At 35.3% G+C, this 19,124-nt stretch overlaps 1 protein-coding gene across 4 annotated transcripts in view; it reads right to left on the reverse strand.

Moving 5' to 3' along the window:
• Window positions 1-19,124, reverse strand: part of THSD7A (thrombospondin type 1 domain containing 7A) — a 301,960-nt gene that overhangs the window by 245,194 nt on the left and 37,642 nt on the right. For all 4 annotated transcript variants that reach the window (XM_074900347.1, XM_074900346.1, XM_074900343.1 and 1 more), the window contains exon 2: window positions 9,924-10,046. The gene's annotated coding sequence lies outside the window, so the exon portion shown is untranslated. The remainder of the gene's footprint in view (window positions 1-9,923; window positions 10,047-19,124) is intronic.

Consider the following 19,124-nt stretch of genomic DNA (forward strand, 5'->3'; position numbering starts at 1 on the left):
CTGTTGTTGATGAAATAAACAGGGGGTTTTGCAGTTTCCTCAAGCAATATTTATGTGACATTTTTCCACACCTTCTCCTGCTCTTCTGCACCCTTTTAAACCATCGACATCAATCACTAAGAGCTCTTCCGGTATCGATTTCACAGACTAAAGAAAAAGTCTTTTAGCCTTTCTACTAAATGCTGACTTTAAGTCTTTCCTGCACTGTTTCACAGACAGAGACTGAACTATTCTCCATCAAACTGGGAGTTCATCAGGAGTTACTTTTTCTGCTCTGACTCCCTAAGTCCTCTCTAGAGGTCTTTCCCCAGTCAAGGATCCAGGAGCTTTCTGAAAATATGACCTGTGCTTCGTGTTTCTAGATGCATCATTTTGATTTTGGTTAGACCAAGTCATACTTTGCCTGCACAAATCCATATTACCAACCAGTCCAGATTATCCCCAGGACTACTCTGTTCTGCCACTAAAAAAAAAAAAAAAAATTATCAACTGCAAGTTTCATGGGCACTGATTCTGAAACTTAAAGTCAGGCTACTATGGAAAATATAAAATATCAGTGTTTCCAAACGCAGGGATGTTTCAACAGAAACAATACAAGTCAATAATGATTTCAGTTATTTCTTTTCGCAGTGTGACTACTAACAGTTTTTTTTAATCCAGTGGATGCATTTTTCTTCATATTTTTATTGCTACTGTGGGATGTTAAACTTCTATTCAGAATTTCACCAGAAACTTCTTCATGTATCTCACTAAAGCCTGGCTGTTTACTACACTCATCTTTATCAGATAACCTTAAAATACTTTAGAGAGTATACACAACATATATAAAATAAAGAATTAAAGATGAGGTACACAGGAAGTGTCAAGTCAATATACTTCAATGGAAAAGTATGTCCTATCAAGAAAAGCTTTTTTTTGTTGTTATTACTGCCAGCATTCAACTATTATCCTGTACAACTCTTGGCTTTTTCATATGTGTTCAGCTGTGATGGTGAGTGGAGACATTACAAACACTTAAGATAATTCAGCATTGTTGGGTAAAAAAAAAAAATAAAGACATCATATTCTGAGTTAATTTGAAGACTGACAGAGTTGAAATTGCTTTACTGGAGTGTTAGCAGTCAATACTGTGGAAAAGTGTGCAGATTTCAGAAACAAGGTAGAAACACAAAAAGATTTAAAAAACTCAAACCTTTAAGTCTTCCATATAGTAGACGCAAACTGACAATGTTTTCGTGTAATGTTTTTTTACAGTAGCATGCGTAAGTGTACTACAAAGAGCCAGCCAGTGCAGAGGCAGGTGTTGCTGGGACCCACACATGAGCAGTGCCCAGGGACCACAAGGGAACCATGTGCCTTGCTGCAGCCCAGGGCAAGAGCTAGCTCCAGGTACCAGTAAGCCCTGTCTCCACACTGTCAATGAGCAACTCAGCTCTGTAAAGGCCTAAGGGTAAAAAAATAAGAATAGAAAAGGACATGAGAAAAAAAAAAAATCTGCTGTTGGAACATTTCAGCTAGAGTATCTAATACCATACATGACTAAAAATGGTCACAATTAAGTAATCATTAAATATCTATACATTAAACATTCAGATTTTGGACAGGAATGCAGTATGATGTAACATTAATATAATCATAGTGTGACATAGTTTTAAGAAGCATGTCCAGCTGAAATATCAGAGGAGATGTACATGCAGTTCACTACTCCAGATTAACTATAGCACACATCTTTGTGAATCACTACTGTTAGACGAGGTATCTTGCAGTCTTTTATGAGACAAGATTTTATACATCAGAAATAATATTTTTGTATCAGATTTTCAAAACGAGTTTAGTTCCAGTCATGAAGAACCCCTGAGCCAAACTCCAGAAGAGAAATGCAGAAGAAAATAAGTAAACAAGTAAACCCAGCAAAACTGTCAAGTGGGGATAGTGAATGTTGTAATGGAGGGATCAGTTCAATATAAAGCAGTTTAGGTAAGCAAGAAATACTTTCAAAAGATCTGTGAAAAACTTTTTATTTTTAAAGACATGAAGACTTACCTTCTGTGTTCATGAAGGACAACAAACAAAAACAACATAAAATTTCCCAAAGACAGGGAAGAAGTGCACATGAAATATAACAGAGCAAGAAGTGCATCAGTACCGAAAAAAATGTAATTGTTTGCACCCTCCCACCAACCCCACTCTCCAAAAGAAAGAGAAAACAACCACCCTATTTTCCTTAGAGTAACACAATAAAATGATTAGACATTCCATGAAAATAAAAGGATGGCTTTTGTTATGTTTCTGTAATGTATATAGAAGGCTTTCCAATTAAAATTTTAGCCTTAAACATATAGTTTATGGGAGTAATGCCTGTGCTTGATATTACCAATTTCCACTGACAAACCATGTATTAGTTGATTATTACTAATTTAATCTAGTTATTCTACAGCCAAACATACTCCTTACGGTGATACTTGAGGAAACGAGTTTCGGTTTGTTTTGCCTGGATTCTTTTTATGGAACAACAGTTAAAACAAAACAAAACCACCCACAAGTTAAAAACTAAACTAACAACAAATTCCCTAAGAAGGACTATCATATTCTTTCAAGTTAGAAGAGTTTGAAGTTTAGCAAGCAGAGATTGTCTGGCACCAGAGATATACCTCCTGACCTACCCAAAACAAGAAAAGAACACTTAGAATTACAATAAAGCTTTAAGAATCAGAAGTCATGCAATTTCTAGCAGAGACAGTAATTGCAGAGCGCTGATCAAAGCACTCCACCTTGTGTGTGAGAGACTGATTATGCAGGTGCGAACCTGCCAGCATGAAAAGCATCGCTACAACAGCCAAGCATGTACCTTGCTGGCAATTATTTTTCTTACTGCAAGGTGGACCCAGAGCAGCCGCCCTGTGTTCCCAACACAGCACCTGATGGTAGGGAGTGGAAGCAAATTCACAGACCAGAATGTTAGCTAAGGAATCAGAAAAGATAAACTTAGAAGAGAGATAGGTTTAAGACCAGGAAAGGGGACTATGAGTGGTACTGGCACTGGCAGTTAGGACTGCAACATATCAATCCTACCTAAAATGAGCCAGTATGAGCTGTAAAAAGACAAAGTGTCATATGACATCAGAGTACATCTTCCAAATCTTCCAGTATTGCAATCCAACACTTTATCACTAAAAGAATTTTTTTTAAACATTGTATTGAACTATCATATATTTTCTCCAAACTTTCACTTAATTCTTTTAAAACATGAATATACATCTCTTCTAATAGCAAAGCCATGTTATGATCCGTTCTTTAAAATGCAAGAAATCTCTTTTCAAATGTGTATTGAATCCTATATTTTTATAACCTTATCGCTACGGTTATACTGCGAACTACACTTGAATTTGTCACTTTGTTAATAAATGAAAACAATTGTAGTGAGTAACCCAAATAATACACCACTGGAAAAATTTGAGAAGCCTAGTGCATCAGAAGCTGTCCCAGAATGTTGCATACTAGCTTTAAAAATATGCAAGTCCAGTTTCAAAAGCTTGTAGTTTTGAAAATAAGAGTCTTCAATTACTTAATCACAGATTTCTGAACATGTTAAATGTGCAGGTTTTATTTTCCCTGCTAAACTACACAATGTGCTATGTCCTTGGATTCTGTCCTCAGTTATACTCAGGATGCTCTACACAAAGCTGTACAGAGCAATGCTAGATGTAATTTGAAGACAAAGCAATTTTCCTGAGAACTGTTTTTCCATAATGGTCTTCCTGATAATGCAGCTGTTAGCCAGGATTTAAATACATTGGGTTTTTTAACTATATAGGGAAGCTGGGTTAATAATGGGGAAAATTGTTTAATTATCCTACTGAAGTAAAATGAACAAAAAGAAATCAGAGTCTGCAGAACTAAGGGCAGGCCATTTTTTTCCACATTCAATTTTAGAAAAAGAACTATTCAAGAAGTGGTATGCAATGTCTTCCCATCATCAGGAGACAATTCCATAGTTTAATGTATCATTTGGTACTGTCTTGAATATGTTTTACACTTAGTATCTGTTACATAACTTTTCTCCACTGTCTTTAATTACCCCATTAAGCAAGTTGCTAGTTGCATTTATACTTAGAGCAGCTGCACTATTGCTGCAGGGCACAAGAATATAAAACCAAGAAGAAAAATTAATAAAACATTATCTTTTCCATTTAATAAGTTCTTTTTCTTTTTAAATGGAAACATTTGTACTAGTAGATACTATTTCAGCATTGTAAGGTAATAAATCACATAAACCTTGTATTATTCAAGCTGACTGAACTGCCAGATAGAAGTATCATCACTCACTAACAGCATAGCTTGCCCTTAAGCTTCTCTCATTTTACGGTATATCTGAGGACTCACTTTGTATCTGAAAATGTTATTCAAAACATAGATAGTGGTGCAAATGTAATGAATCAGAAATAATTCTTGGTTGAAACTTTTTACATAGGAAAGAAGTTACAAGTTTATTTTGCTGTGTTGTACATCATTAACTAATCCAAACACATTTCTGAGAAAACAAAGATAAAGATTTCAAATTTAAAAGTCTGCAAGTCATTACACATTCTTAGAAACAACTTCTGAATTTCAAGACTCTACTTTTTAGCTAGCCCAGATATTTTCAATACACCCATCAAAGACTGGAAAATAATAGTTACTTATTACGTCAGTGTGTTTGTTAAATAGTATGCATACAATAAAGAGTAAGAAACAGAGTAATAAGAAGTACCAATTTACTCATTAAGAGCCATTGTTAATGAAAAGACAATTCCAGATTGTTGGTTGCTACGTCACTAGTGCCAGACATGTGGAAGCTTCTTTCCCTACAGAACAGGCTATCATGCATTAGAAGACTGAGATCTTGCATATACAGATGAAGCAAGTACCAGTTTCAATTTTGCCCAATCTCTTGATTTCGGAAGTAGCTGTTACAAAAAAAATGTCTTATTTATGTAAATATATTATCCATTAACATATCGCTGTAATACTTTGTTATATCTGGCAGAAATGACCCCATACAAGGCTTTCTGCCATCCCCATTAAGACTTTCCTCCTTTTAGTGAAAATTATTCCAACTGAGATCTTTTCCAACCATCTCTTTCACTTTGGAACAACAATAAGGCACCTATCAAAAAGCCAAAAAATCACTGGTTTAGAAGCACCAAAAACATATCACAGCATGGACTAACAGCCTATACCAGTTCTGGTGCCAAAATTTAGGTATAAACTCACATTTGACAGTGCTTAACATCCTAAAAGTTCCCCTCCTACCCAAAGTAGGTGTTCATGTAAGGAAAAAGTTCTTAAGGGGTGTAAGAGTAGCATACGATTAGCACACATATTTCAGTAGCTTTATACCTTTAATAATACGATTTTTTGCATGAGCTTTTTATGTCGCCATGATATATGCCTAAGATACACTCTTTTAAGTGTTTAAAACACTGTTCTAAAAGAAATTTTACTACTGTACTACTTTTCATGAGTTGTTTAATTGCATAGCTTGTGAAGGATTGTGAGAAGAAAGGAAATGTGACTCAGCTCAAAGAGCAGATTCATATATACCCATAAAATACAGAGTAAAGATTCAATGGAGCTGCATATCACATACATGTCACACCAATAAGAAGGAAACAAAATTATCATGCAACTTTTATAAGCTTTAATCTGACTTTCTGTTTCGGTTCAATAGCCAATTTAGCAATATCAAAGAGTTTCAACACAGCTGCCAATTCCTCCCAGTTGGCTGAGAAATATTTCTTCCTTTCTTTCTGAAATATTAAACATTTAATTCCTAGGAAGAGGCACATGCCAGTGGTTAATTAGGGAACATTTTACAAGAAGTGATAAAAATTGTCATCAACACAGCAGGCAAACACTGACTTTTTTACAAGCACACCATGCCACAGTTTATTTCTGGTTCCAAAGCTCTTGTGGGCAGGCAGCTGCTGCTCAGGCAAGTAGAGAACCTTACTGCAAATCCCAGCTTTCTGACACTTACTCCAACTGGCAAGAAACATTCCTCCTAAATCACTTCCAAATATTTGACAGCCTTACCATCCATTAAATGCATCTCGTAGAGATGTCCATGGATCAGCATATAATTCTTCCTTCCAGCTACTGAAAAATAATGTGATGTATAAGAAGCTGGGAGGGCTCCCAGGTCCACGATATCTGACAGGCAGGGGTAAAGCAGGAATAAAAGTCATCAGGGTGAAGACACAGGACTGATGGGAGAAGGACAGTTACAGGTTACACTGATTAATGGGTGGACACGAGACACTCTTCTTCACTAAGAAGCAGAGAGCAGGGTTAGCTGCTGGGGAGGTAGCAAAGAGATATTTGCAGTGAGAATTGATGCAGCCTATTGCCAAAAGTCATGCCATTCAAATCTGCACAAGGGCAACACCAACTTGCTACAGGCTCACAGGGAATAAATAAGAGAAACTGGAAATATTTTTTTTTTCTTTAAAAAAAGGCAATAGCAAAATAAAGCAATACAACAATAAAACCCCAAGATACACTTTCTTGTCCTTTCCCAGGAATCCTACAAACATTAAGTAAAATCCTATTTTCACTCTAAACTTGAAGTTCTAATGCTGGCTGTGACAGACAGGATTCAGTAATGCCATCTTCCTGAAGTGGAAGTGCACAGCCACTGCAGCGGGTATAGACACATACATTCAATTACAGAGGCAATCAGAGAGGATGAAAGACAGATTAGGTCCTCCCATACCTTGCCAGAGGAGCCGAGGCTAGGAAAGAGGTGGTAGGGGTTAATTACCAGCTAGAACCCAAACTCTTTCTTTTTGACAGTTCAAAATGTAGATCTGTTTAAGTAATATAATTCTCATCAAACACTGACACATATGTACTAACAGAAATGTCCAGCTATTTCAGTATTTTTTAAACTTTCTTCAGGTGGTCTGAGAAAACAATGCTTTTCCTTTCATTTACACCCCAACACCCAGCCACACGATAAAAAAAAAAATCAAAACCACCTCACAGTGTCAAAGACCAAATATTTGGCATAACCACATTCAAATAGTTTCATAAATCTGGTACAGATCACACTCTATTTAAGACATTGCGCTCTGCAGCACAGGAAAAATAAAATCTTTCATAACATAGGAAAACTGTGTTACAATCACTGTAAAACTCGTCCGACTCCTTTTCCAAAAAAAAAGGGTCACCTTCAGCAAACACTGTTTCATCTTTTAAGAGCTAGGACTACAGCATTTCGTCACATTGTTATGGCCTTAGTTCAAAGAGCCAAAAATGCCTAAGAGCCAGGCACCAAACAGCTGCTGTGTCAGTCAGCTGGGAGCGGGCACAACACCCAAGGCAACCGGGTGCCCCCAGCCCTCTCTCATTGTGCTCCCTCCCCTGTAAGGGATCAACTGAAGGCAGATGTATCAGTGAATGATCCAGAACTTTATCTTGTTAACCAAGAAGAGTTTCCATTTTGAGATCTTTTTAAACTCACATTTATATTTGCCAAATGTTCAGATGATGTTTTCAAGCTCCGTATGTCCATCAAGATGACATATTTCGAAGTTGTAGCTAAATCAGATCAGCCGATTAGGCTCAAAAAATATTCATTGCTTTTGCAATTTAAGACACACCGAATGCTCGATTTTGTTACCATGCTGTCATTTCAAACCTATATCCAAGAACATTTACTTAACATTTAGAAACTTTAATTAGATAAAGCAAAATGAGTTGTTGGAGAACTTTGGAAGAAATATTTTCTAACTACCACAACAACAGTTTTGCATAAAAACCAAACAAAACATTCTCGTGTTTATTCAGCTGGTAAAGTCTTCTCTCATAGTAAGTTGAGCTGGTAGTATGACTAATCAAAATCCATTTGAACATCCATTAATACTGCCCAGTTAATCATCTGTTGGGTTTAGAACCGATGCCAAGCTCATTTTATACTCTCCATGTTCTACTGGCATAAATCTTTTAAACTATTTATGTTTTACCACTGAACAGATCAAAATAAATGGTTCCTCTTATTATTAAATATTTCTGGGGTAAGGGAGAGAAAAAGCCAACACTCATTTGCTGAAACCATTAATGGCTTTCATTAATGATCAAGGAAAAATTGTTAGAACCAGAATAAATAATGCAGCATTTCAAAATACAAACATTTAACAGAGAACATAATGTTTATCTGTTAAAAAGCTAAACTTTAAAGTTAGAATTAAAAATATGTATATTCCACTGTAACATTATCTTGAAAACATAATTTTTTAAGAAGTGAAGTGGAAAAGAAGGTAATGCAACCTTCTATCCTCTTCCAGTCCATGGCTGAGTTTGGAATTCCCAACACAGATGGTAAAGAATATGAAATCTCCTGGGTTTGATTTTGACCCTGTCTCTTTTCAGCACCACACAACTCTTATTTCCTCAATTAATATCTGACAGAATCAGTAAAATGACATCCCTCTACTGCTACTATTACTTTCTTCAACCTTGATATCATCAACAAGAATGTAATTATGATAATGAACCAATTATTTTCATACAATATAGCAATCAAATAGATTACTACCCCCTCTCTTTTCTCACGATAATACCTGAACATTTTGGGTTTATTTCATCTTCAATTGCTCGCATGCAATCATTATCATTTTACTTTGGGTTTTTTTCCTATTTCTAAAATTTTTTTTTTAAAAAAGGGAAACCAGTAAATATTTAAAATATCATAACAGCATGCAAGATGTATGATTTATGTAGGACAACAAACAAACATTTTAATGTTTGCAATATTTTACAGGATTTACTGGTATGAATTTTAAATGACAGCACATCTGTCTGTCAGGACAACTAACTGTCAATAATACAACAGCTACACCATCATATGCCCTGCATATTTTATATAATTTATATAAAAACAGTGTTAAGGGTGTTAGAGAGGATTTAATTTTTTTAATTGGTTTGTAGACAATCCAGCCATACCTGCCTTCCAAGGGACTTTCTGTACCATAATTCTTACAGTTTTCATAGAATATTGTCCAATAATTGTTATATCAAACCAAATAATTTGGAAAAAAATTGTTTGCAGCCTTCTGATTATGTAAATGAAGTGTCCAAGTTATTGTGAGGTCAGATCTGTCACATACAGTGGAAAAGAAAATCAGTTAGAACCGAATACATAAAAGTGAAAAATAGGTTTTCACTCACTGAAATATAATACAAAGCTGTTACCCTAGTCAGGCTATTGACTCTGTTAAAAAAGTGGCTCAACAAAAAACTCCTGGCTTTGTTCCCAAAGATCACAAATTGACTAAACATCATTCTATTTTAGAGAAAATAATCTCTCAATTCCTGGTGAGAAATTATCTTTCCAACTTTGATCACTGTAGGATTTATGTTCAAACTGTATATACACGTAAGTTACAGAAGAAAAGAACAATATTTTTCTGCTACCATGATTACTTTTTTAGTCAAAGCTAATTTACTCAAAGATAGATTCACTTACGATGAATTGTACAGTTTCACAATCAATTTTTTACATGGGAGACAACCTAAGTGCACAACAGCAAGTTAGCTATTATTGCCTAGAGACAGTTTTCTTTACTAAGACATATTTATAACTGAAAAAAAAATATAAACCTGAAAGTCTCTACATTTAATGTAGACAAACTGCAGTTTACTGTTATCCACATAAGAATCATGTCTGCTTTCTTAGTCTACTTGTGGGACTGCTTTATGCAGATTGTAGCTCTATCTCTAAATCATGTCTCGGTTAAGCAAAGATAATTGCTAGTGATTTAAAAGAAGTTTCAAATCTTCTGTAAGAAATATCAAAGAGTTGATAGGGAAGAAACAAACTAATATTCCTCATGAAATTCCTCTGTGTCTAAAAAGTCATAAGTAGTAGAAACTAAACACACCTTTCTGCCACAGTAAACATTCATTCTCCACTGCTAGCAAGGGACTTCACAATCATCATGATTCCACAGCATGCTAAATACCACCCGGACAGGTAACTTCTGTGCAGCGAATTCAGAAGAAACCTATAATTAAGCAGATAAAAAGTCAGAAGGCAAAAATTAAACAAATTACCCATACGAGTTCTCCCAGTGATTCATTAAGGAGAGGCTACTGATGAACAGTGTCTTGTGATGATCTAAACTATGTACAACCAACAGTAAATCCAGCATTAATATCTCTGTATATTCAAGAATATATGATAATAAGCATATTTTACTGGCTTCCCCCATATCAAATCTCCGTGTGCTCCACATGGCCCTGGATGCTTTCTAATTTCCCTGAATAGACCAATATTTAACTCTCCATAGCATAATTATGTCTGGTAGGTCATTCCACACATTTTTTGTTTCTGTGAAAAATTTCTGCCAGGCAGCTGTTTTGAACCTTTTCTCCTCCCATTCTTTTTTCCATTTATGACATCTGATCACATTATTTACATCCATCTCAAAGTACTAATTTAAAAGGACATTCCACTGAATCATGGCTTAGCCTTGCCCATACTTTTCCAAATATAATGAAAGAGATTTTTATTTTCAGTCTGAAGCTATTTAAAAAAAAAAAAAATCAAATACCTGTTAGGCATTGCTACCCCAAAAGATTAAGATTAAATCTTTACAGAGGCTTATTAAAATCAGAAAGACCAACTTTTTGATAAATCAATCAGCCCAGGCAACCAACTGATATAAATGTAATCTAATATATTAAGTACAGCACATAGACACCAAGTAATGAACAGGACAGGCAGAATGAATCTGCATTTATACAATCACAACTTCAAGTTTCCTTAGCTAGGAGAAATATGCCAACTAAACAGAAAAAGTCGTAACTGTTAGCAATTCTCTTTTGCTCCATTTGCTCTTATGTTCCAATTCCTTTTTTGGAGTTCAGGAAAATCCTCAGCCTTATTACTAATGTAACCTCCCTCTTCTGTCTTATGAAGAACAAGTTGAATATAAGAAGATGGACTGAAATAAGGAGCACTTTTTCCTTAGTTACACCCATGTGTACCTATACTGAGAAAATTCTAGGATTATACCTAATCTCATTCGAGATCTTCCTACCCTGTTTTAGCTTGTACTATTAAAAAAACAAGAAAGAGATAAATCAGGGTCAGAAAACATATGCAGTCAAAATCTTATGCAAAGAATTTTTAACATAATTTAGATCTGATTGTACAAAATGTGTCTCTACACGTAAGCTGTAACATTATCATTCTGTATTGACTACTTGTAAAAGGACTGCAGTAAGAAGAGACGTGAGGTCCTTTGCACCCTCATGATAGTGGATAAGACTATTTTATTTGAAATCCTACATTTCAGTATCATTTTACTTTTTTCTTCATGAGGAAAGTTTAAAATAAGGAGCTGCCTGGTATTATCAGACAGCAATGCTGGTCTGTATATTAGTCTGCCACCACTGTCAACGTTGGGGACTTAGAGCTAGAAGCCTGTTGCAGAACAGAATGAAATACCCTTTTGTGGTTTATTTCACTTTACTGGCCATATGAGTTAGGTACCTCCATTCAACAGTAAATCTCTGTCAGTAATACAAGGAAGTGGGAATTGATCTTCCTGGGCTTTTGGACTTTTTAAAACTAACACATCATACTGATTTTGGCTGGGATAGAGTTAACTTTCTTCACAATAGCTTATAAGGGGCTATTTTGGATCTGAAATTAAAACTGTGTTGATAACACAGAGATGTTTTAGCTGAAGAGTGCTCACACATCATCAAGGCCTTTCTGCTTCTCACACTACCCCACCACAAGAAGTTGGGAGGGGACATGGCTGGGACATCTGACCCCAGCTGATCAAAGGGGTATCCCAAACCATACATAATCATGCTCAGCAATAAAATGTGGGATAACAAGGAGGAACGGGAGACAATTGGAGTGAGGGCATTTGTCTTCCCAAGTCACATAAGCGTGATGGAGCCCGGCTCTCCTGGGGATGGCTGGACACCTGCCTGCTAATGGGGAGTGGTTAATTAATCCCAGCTTTTGCTTTGCCCGTGCATGCAGCTTTTGCTTCACCTATTAACCTGTCTTTATCTCAATGCACAAGTTTTCTAACTTTTGCCCTTCTGATTCTCTTCTTCCCTGAGAGGTGTGAGCGAGCATCTGTGTGGGGCAGAGCTGCCCACCAGGGTTAAACCATGACACATATTTACTCTAATTCAGAGAATTTTAGATGAAGCTCTGTGGGCACAATTAGGAAGTCTAATATTGCAGATATTCAGATTAAGCTATGGGAAGGAAATATCATCCACGTGCTAATGTTTATTTTTTGTCCACATAAACGGCAGCCTTTTATAGTAAAAACACCAAGAGTTTCACATGAGCACCATGAAATAGCTGATTATGTACAAACAAGTTAATTTGATTAATGCACACGTAAGAATGGTCAAAAGCAACAAATTTCTGTTTCGCTGAATCTCTGAACTGTTTAAAGTGAAGCCAATCAGCCAAATTTGATAAAGCAAGTTTATCATGAGGCTGATATTTCACATTCAGCTTTCAGCTTGAAGCAAATTTTTATAGCCTGAAGAAAGGAATTGTAATAAAATGCTGACAAGCCCTTACCATACAAAATAGTTTGTGCTAGAGGGTGGATTGCCTATTCTTGACATTTCAAAATAAATGAATTTACATGTAAGGAATGAGATACAGTTCAGATTGAGTAACTGTAACTCTTTATGTTTTTCTCTATTTGATAGATGTGAAATAAATAGCAACAAGATAAAGTTCAGATTCTTATCCCTTCCTAAGTTTGAAGTTGAAATGCTTCAGACTTCAACCCTAAGGCCAATTAGGTCTATTAAGCTTCACATGACAACAGTATTTAAAAAATAGAAATATCTTTTCCAAAAGCACAAAGACACATGTTCCTGTGACTCAGTTCCAACCCTATGACTTAAGTGCAGCTCCAATGATTTAATGCAACAGACAGTTGATGTAGATGTTCTCCCTACTCCTGTCACATAATTAAGGTTTTTTTAAAAAAACAAAACAAAATAAAACTAGTTCTAAGACTTCCCCTAATAAACAGTGGTGCCACAAACAGCATTCAGAAGAAACACATATGCAGTGAAGGGCTGTCATTTGCTGCCATTTACCACAAGAATCTGCAACAGATTACACAAGGAAGCATCATGACACCAATCCAGCGCCCAAAACTTAAAAGCAAGAATATGAATCCTGTTATTTACTTGCAAACAGAAATCTGACTACTAAAATTAGAATGCCAGAAGTATCTCAGTTTACTATTCTAATACACAGAAGATCATGAGTTTAAATTAATGTTGAGGGACCTAAACAACACATGATTTTTGGAACAGTGGAGTAATTTCAGTTACTAGCAGATACAAACCCAGGAAACAGGGATCTTCCTCAAACGTTTAAAGTAGCCTTGATGTGATGACCTCCTGTTCACCAGAGCATACATTTTTCTCATCCCTTGGCAAAGGGTACAGCTTAGCATAAATAGAAGTGTATATTTTTAGTAGTGCTCGCCACCTTTGTGATGGTTTTATATAAAATCCCGTGAACTACAAAAATAATTCATTACACTATTTTGCTGACAGCTGGTAGACTCTAAAACTAACACTGTTTTCAATTTCCTCTTTTTTTTTGATCATCATCTGATAAACCTCATTTTCAATAAGAACATGTCTTTCAATGTTCATTTGATTTATATCTGCTTATTTCCAAAACAAATGGTCACTACTAGGTATTTCTTTTCCATACAGACTTTTTCCCCTCCATATACATGGCAGTTTTGAAGATTTATTTTCAGAATAATTCAATCACAACTGTTATACCAATAATACTATGAATAGCACATTTTTGCATTCTGTAATTACTGTGTAGATGCGTTATATAGTCCTAGATTATAGTATCTAGCGTTTTCATCTTCTGTAGAGTTGAACTATATGAATACATAGAGTTCATGCAATTCATTTCCAGATAACGAGCCCCTCTTGACAAAAGTTATAGTTTTCTAATGTAAAATATGTCCAGAGTGTGCACACACAGAGAGCATTTTTGATAGCTCACTTTTTCTTTTTCCTCTTTTTGGTGTAACAGAGTTGGAACTATTTGGTGTAACTATTTTGGAACTATTGAGAGTATTATGTGAGAAGTTTCCAAGTCTTTGGAAACCTGATCTGTAACACATATTACGTAATGAAAAAAATAGAAAAAATTAATCAACAAAACATTAAAAGTTATATATGATAAACCTTAGAAGCTCATTGATGCAATTAAACCCAAACTGAAGTATAAAGTCAGATCTTAAACTCCTAATTTTGCATATGTAATTCCCTCTTGCAATTATGTGTCTCGGATGTTAGTATTCCAAATCCACTTTGGATCTTGTCTCTCTTTATTGTGGGGTTTTTTTATATTTACATATATCTGTCTCATCTGCAACTATACTTTTTATCATAATGCAGGATGGAGTATTTTTACAACTGTAAATTCTGTATATATCAGAACAGAATAATAATAAGTTCAGAGATACCAATTTTACAAAGAGGCTTACATTAAATAAATTTAAAACACAGAATTCCCACCATAAATATTTTGGCACTGGAAGTTTTTCTTTAGATTTATTCAGACAGTCTGTGACACCTTGCACCTAAGCAGACTTTTATATGGACATAACTGCTGCCTTAAATTACATTAAAACCAAAAATAATATATATTTTTTTAAAACACTTTATGAAATATTCTATTTCACAGAGATACCAGTTCATCTTAACGGAGATAAATAATAACAGACAGTAGGGCAGATAGATGAAGGTCATAGGTGAATGAGTAAAAAGGTAATACAAAGTGAACATTATGTTACAAGTATTGCAAGGTCCTGATGCAACTACTGGAAGTAAACTCAAAGGAAGAAATAAGGTTTTGTGCATAATCCATGTTATTCACATGGGGAGGGCATGGGGATTTCTATTTCTAGTCTTCATAGTAATACTTCACTCTTGCCACTATGCAGAGAATTTCCTTTTCTAGCATTTACAGCACACAGTGCCCTTTACCTGCTTTTTAAAGAAAATCTGGAAAATAGCTCCCCATATGAAAATGAGCTCTGCTATCTTTTTTATTATTTGGAGACATTTATAGGTGGCAGAGGGGCAAACAGTGAGTGACACCAGTGAGAAAATTTCTAAACATCATCATCCCAATTACTTTAAGGCTCAACATACATAAAGGAAAAGGGCAATCATCCAACTTCTGCTTCAGCATTTACACAGAACATTTTATTGCAACTCTCCTTTTCCTCTGCCTTTGCTATACTTAACCAGAATGAAAATATGAAGTATTTAATTCTCACACCTTTTCATCTCCTCACATCATTACAATTTTAGATCACTGTCTAGTCTGCTTTATATCTGGTTTTGATGCCACTGAATGCCTGGCTTCAGGAAAAAGCAAAACAATTCCTGTGTGACTTTACCTAACGATTCACCTCAGACTTCAGGGACTGAAACAAATGGAAACAGTCTTGGAGATTGTCCTCCGTAAAAATACCACTCATTGCATTGTAATTTGAATGTGATTTGGAATTCACCAAGGACTTGGACCATAATTTATATTTGCCAAGTATATGTTAATTAATTCTAATGACATTAAAAAAACCTCTCATTTTGGTGCTATCATATGGCAAACAGAAATAAAAATCAATTCATTCCTACTAGATTTTATTTCATAGTACTTATAAAAGGATCTAACATGATAAAGTTTCACAATAATATTACACAGGAAGAAAAGATCAAAACAAGGTCTTCTGTAGACCATGAAAATCAGTCACTTGAACTCACTAAAAAAAATAAATATATCAGTTTTCAAATGTGAAAAGCCATGTTCTCAATAATATCTAAACAAAATTTGCTTTAAGATATTGTTCTTAGTAGATAGGGTACCATTACTGAATTTATATTTGGATCCCATTTCTTCCCAGATTCAAAGGATGCAACAGATTACTAATTAACATTATCTACAATTATTTTTATGTTACTTGATCATTTTAACACCTAACTAAAGAGCCAATGACGAGTTAAATGTTGACATGTGGCTATACTTAGCATTTATTGGGTACGTGTATGCATACACACAGATTCAGCTTAATGAACAATATTATTATCGGACCAAGTGCAATCTCTGTTATCATAGAGCCATCAGCAGATTGTTGCAAATTTGTAATCTTGAAGGACGTTTAAAAGTTAATAACAACACATTACTGTTATATCCATGTCACAAAAGTTCTGGTGCACTTTGTTGTTCAATTCATGTTTTCGTGATAGCACTTTTAAAACCAAAAGAGTTGCTACAAATCATCCTCAAATTGAGCATTAACCTTCCAAGCACTTACCTTGAGGAGCCCTCCATATCATTCAGGAGAAAAATTCCCAAAATTTTCATTGTCACTTTTCTTAGTTACTTGACTGACATCTGTGTGTAGAGGGCTTAATGGTTTTCCTGTGCACTGAACCAAAAGTATAAAACATATGTATACCCAGAAAATATATGCTCATTAAGTGCTAAACTAAAATATTGCAATCCACTGTGACACTGAGTAGGCTTTGTAAACTATTTACAGGGATTTAACTACAGAATTCATTAAAGAGAATGCACATCATACAGCTAAAATTTACTGCCATAGAAAAAGTTATCTTTAGAACATATCTAATAAAATTTAACTATGAACTGTGGCACCTGAATATTCTAAACAGTCATAAGAGACAAAAAATGTTGTGAGGCTGCTGCATAAAGCTGAAGGAAAAACAGATCTTTATGATGCCCGTGTCCAGCAATCATGGTAATATATTGTATGCATCTTATAAGTGTCTAATTATTTATGTTCTGTCTTTTATTTCATTTATTTTGACTACCTAAACTGCCTCTAAAGTGCCTATCTGTATTTGCATTTTAATGAATAACAATTGATATTTATTCAGCCATTCTATTTGCATCTCAGAGGTTCATTTACAGATTAATATTTCTTATTACCTAAAACAAACTATTCACAGATATTCAGATTTGGGAATTAGTAGCAAGCAAGCAAGACACTGTGGATAGCATTATAATTTGGTCAACCTGTTAGCCTCAGCTTCAGCTTTTGCATTGTAGTAGGTATCAGTGCTGGTTGGAGATGTCTGGACTTTGCAAAGTTGCACTGTGGTTCCAGGGAGATAAAGAATTAGAGACTGCTTACTGAGACGCCTAAAGGAAGATTCCCATTTATGCCATTCTTACCAAAGTAAGTTCTGTAAATCACCCAGGAGGAATAAGTAGTAATCACTGCTTTCTACAATTATACCAATAGTAAAGAAAATATTGGACTATATTGTGACCAAAAAGAAAAACAAAAAAAATCAGATACCCAGGCTTATATAAGTTTATGAACCAGACTGATCAGTATATGTTGTGCCTTAGTCCAACTAAGAGCAGTGAAAAAGTTCAACATTAATTTCAGAAAGTGCTTCCCACCTGGATTAGTTTATCTTATTTCTGATTTTGACAGTTAAAATTCAGTAGTTACTCTAGTGATTTCCTTACTTTGTTCGGCATTCTTTACAGTAAAAAAAGAAATTAAAAATGAACTTTACTGCTATAGTAAATATGATTACATGATTTACAGCTGTGGATATCCACAATATAAAAAACAAACCTACACAAGCCCAGAAATTACATTTTGATTTCATATTCATGACTGGTTGTCTGGCAGATCAGGTTTAAATGTCAAGCTTCTGTGAAGAGATTCCCCCCCAGCATTAATCTCTCTTGCCCATACATTCTTCTCAGGAAATTTATATTCAAACATCTTCGAAAGTACTTTGCATTCTTTACTTCTGTATCTCCCCATTTCCTGGAATAATGATGAACCTAATCTAAACCAAGCACTTGTGCAATTGGCTGCCCTATATTTTAAAACCATCAAGTGAAGGCTGTGCTCTCTGAACACTACAGTCTTCAGAATCTATCTAAAAATTCTACACAGATTCTGACTAAAAATAGACATAAGGTAGATATCTAAACTGGGCTCCTAGGGAATGCAGCTTAAGGACGAAATAAGTCATTCTCCAAGCTGACATCTAGAAAAATGAAATACACCCTGAAGTTCTTTTACCTCTTTCTCTTGTAAGTGGAGCTTATGCTAACTCAGCTGTACACACTGATACTGTAGACAATGAAAACATATCTCTCCTTATGAAAGACAGTAACAAACATTAGAAACTTTGAAAGAATTAGCAATATTTACATACAGATTTTGCAAAGACATTCTGCCTTAAGAAGGCTGCAGGTAGTGGACAGCACCCTTAAGCCATAAATGTAACCTAATCAAGAAAGGCATTACAAATATTTTTAAGAAACTTGCGGAAGATGAGGAAGAGTATTACCACATGATGTCCAATGGTATAATCTCTGGGAATAAGGATCATCCAAAAAGAAAACTACAATCAAGCCATGTTGTTCCTGGTTGGAAAAGATGAAGGTTCTCAAACAGCCTGGTCTAGAGATTTCCTTTAAATATAGGAACAGAGAAAGCACAGCTATCAGAATATTTTGGGTCACGTTGACCCAACTCAAAATCTAGGTAAGGCACTGAAGCTGATAAGAAGATTCATTACTGTTCAGTGTAAGGTTAACTTGTAGTTCTGTATTTTTGTAACTTGGCTCCATTATTACAAATCTAGGTTTTTAAACATTCTTGTACCCAAATAACTTGTCTAGTGATGATCCCAATACATCGCTCCATCAGATGAAGCAAGACTCAAGGAAGGACCATCAGTGCCCACCACCAAAGAGGCGGTGTAGAGTTCCCACCTAGAGTTGGCCTGCCTGGCAATCCACTCTACTATAGCAAAGGCAATCAAGAAGAGTTACTGTGCTGGGGCTAACTTGGTAAGTGTAAGCCTACAGCATTTTGGCAAGAAGCAACATGCAGGAAAGAGAGCCTATACCAGTCCTTTTTTCCCTTGCTTAAGGTTTACTTTTTATTGTCTGAAAGTTGGTATGTTTTGCTGGAACCATAACTTACATTTCTTGCTGTTTGCTAAATTCGATATTTATTCCTATGAAGAGGCTGAAAACT

Source organism: Athene noctua, chromosome 2 (assembly GCF_965140245.1).
Source record: "Athene noctua chromosome 2, bAthNoc1.hap1.1, whole genome shotgun sequence".
Lineage (NCBI taxonomy): Eukaryota > Metazoa > Chordata > Aves > Strigiformes > Strigidae > Athene > Athene noctua.